The sequence below is a fragment of the Geospiza fortis genome, unplaced genomic scaffold (assembly GCF_000277835.1).
Source record: "Geospiza fortis unplaced genomic scaffold, GeoFor_1.0 scaffold97, whole genome shotgun sequence".
Taxonomy (NCBI): Eukaryota; Metazoa; Chordata; class Aves; order Passeriformes; family Thraupidae; genus Geospiza; species Geospiza fortis.
In genome coordinates this window covers 3749652-3751788 of record NW_005054343.1, presented here as the reverse complement: position 1 = coordinate 3751788, position 2137 = coordinate 3749652, and the positions used below count along the sequence as shown (strand labels likewise).

Below are 2137 nucleotides of genomic sequence, written 5' to 3'. Positions count from 1 at the left end.
CCCCCAGGCGCTCCCCAACCTTGGCTGCAGCCGCCTTGATGCTGGCAGGGTCTGAGACTTCTGCAGAGCCAACACAGGGAGGTCAGAGCCTGTGTCCCCATGCTGGAGTCCCCTCTGTTCCCCCAGAGGTGGCAGTGCCCGATGGCCCTGCAGGCACCAGCCCATGGCACAGCTCCCTCCCAGCACGGGGCTCCCAGGGTGTGCCCAGCCTGGGCACTCGCCAGAGGAACTGGGGCAAAGGATCCGCACCTCGGGGCACCTACCGAGCGGGATGATGATGATGTTGGGGTGCTTGGAGGCCAAATTCTGTAACTCCTGAAAGAGAGGGTACTGTGTAGGCATGGAGAGGCTGGAGGGGCTGTGCAGAGGATCAGCCATTTCCACCTAAAGCACACATTGCTCTGGCTGCATGCCTGCACTACCGTGGACCCTGCACTGTGCTCCAGCTGCCCTGAACCCAATGGATGGGGAGGGCTCCATGACCAAGTAGCACTGTTCCCTCCATGCATCCCATGCACAGCTGCTCCCACGTTGTCTCAGCCCAGCTGCCCTGTGCCCCAGGTGCCTGACTGAAGCTCCAGCCCCTTGCAAGCACCATCCCTGTTCCAATCTCCCCCTGGCACCGAGTGCTCCCGTCCCCCGGCACAGCCCCTGCCTCCTGCCCGGTCTCACCTGCGCTCGCTGTCCCTTGGGGTCCCGACAGCCTGCAAAGATCCACTGAGGTGGGTTTGGCATCCTCAGGAAATGCTGGACAAACCCCAGGCCGATGCCTCGGTTGGCCCCAGTCACCAGAACGGAGCGGACGTGGAGCCCTGCCATGCTGCTTGTCCTCCTCTGCTCCAGCTCTCACTGTTTGCTCTGCTCTCTAATAGTTCCTTTAACATTTTCTACAGACACTCCACCCACTCAGGGTTTGCACCAACCCTTGGATCCAGGAGGAGCAACCTCACCTGCCCTTCAAACTCCAGGCCATTGATCCCGGCTGGGAGCCAGTCCTTGTTTCCAAAGGGCAAAAACCCTTGGCGGTTTCAGGCAAAATTCTGCTGTCCTTGGGAAACCTAGTGCCACAAGCCAGGAGAGGATGTTGTGGATGAGGAGGGAAGGAGCAGCATGTGGAAGGGATGTGGAAAGCTCCAGGGCTCACATAGACTTGACACCTTCACAAGAAGGGCTTTCTGCATCAGACCCACACAGCACTGGGAACAGGCTGATCTCATCCCCCTGCCCTGATCCCCTGGGCCAGGACATGGCTCACACGGCCACGAGCAGACACTCTCTGCCTTGAGCTGGCCTCCTCCAAGCCAATGCCCATTGCCTGATGGTCAAGTGAAACAAGGCTCCCATGCAGGGAAGCACACCCAGAGGATCCATTCTCCTGGCAGAAGGATGGGCACCTGCATGGCCAACACATCACCAGCTGCTGGCCCAGCCACCCACCCCCTGCCTGGTTCTCCCAGGTGGAAGCAGACAGACTGGGACAGAAGCAGCCAGGACTGAACCTTCCAGGAGGGTAGTTCAGATGCTTTGTCCCAGGACGGAGTCCCATTTCTCATCTGCACAGGCATTTTTCTGCCTAGGAAGTGTCTCCTCTCCTGCCTGGGAAATGTCTCCTCTCCCGCCCACCCACTCCCTGGGTTGTGCTGGCAGGGCTGTGCCTCTTCCAGGCTGCCCATGACATGGGGATGAGGTACTTGGCTGTGGAGCTTCAAGAAGAGAAGGGCTTGGGAAACAACCTCTGTCTTCCACAATCCACCTGTGGTCCCCCTGCATCCTCCTCTGTAAATTCTGGCAGCTGATGCCTCTCTGCTCTGTCTCCACACCCAATCTTCACAACCAGTCTCCCCTCCAGTGCCTCCTGGAGGGGAGGTCTCCAGAGGGCAGTCACAGTGCCATGGGACCTGCTGGGTGGAACTCAGGGGGATGCCAGTGACAGCCGTGGGTTGGGGCAGCTGTGGGCACCACCAATCCCCAGTGAAGGAGTGGGATACCTGGAAAGGGCCACCCCATGAGCTGGCACTGCACAACAGAGCTGGGGGTCTCAGCAGGAGTTTATTGAGGATGTGGGGGAGGTGGGAGCAGTGCCAAAGGGACCTCTGGGCTGCCAGGATCCTGAAGTGGTGCCTCACCAGGGGATGAC

The 2137-nt window shown here is 59.9% G+C and overlaps 1 protein-coding gene across 1 annotated transcript in view; it reads right to left on the bottom strand.

The window, feature by feature from the left end:
- The window catches only part of LOC102032275 (C-factor-like), a 9570-nt gene that overhangs the window by 5489 nt on the left and 1944 nt on the right, over positions 1 to 2137 (bottom strand). The gene's annotated exons all lie outside the window — the stretch shown is intronic.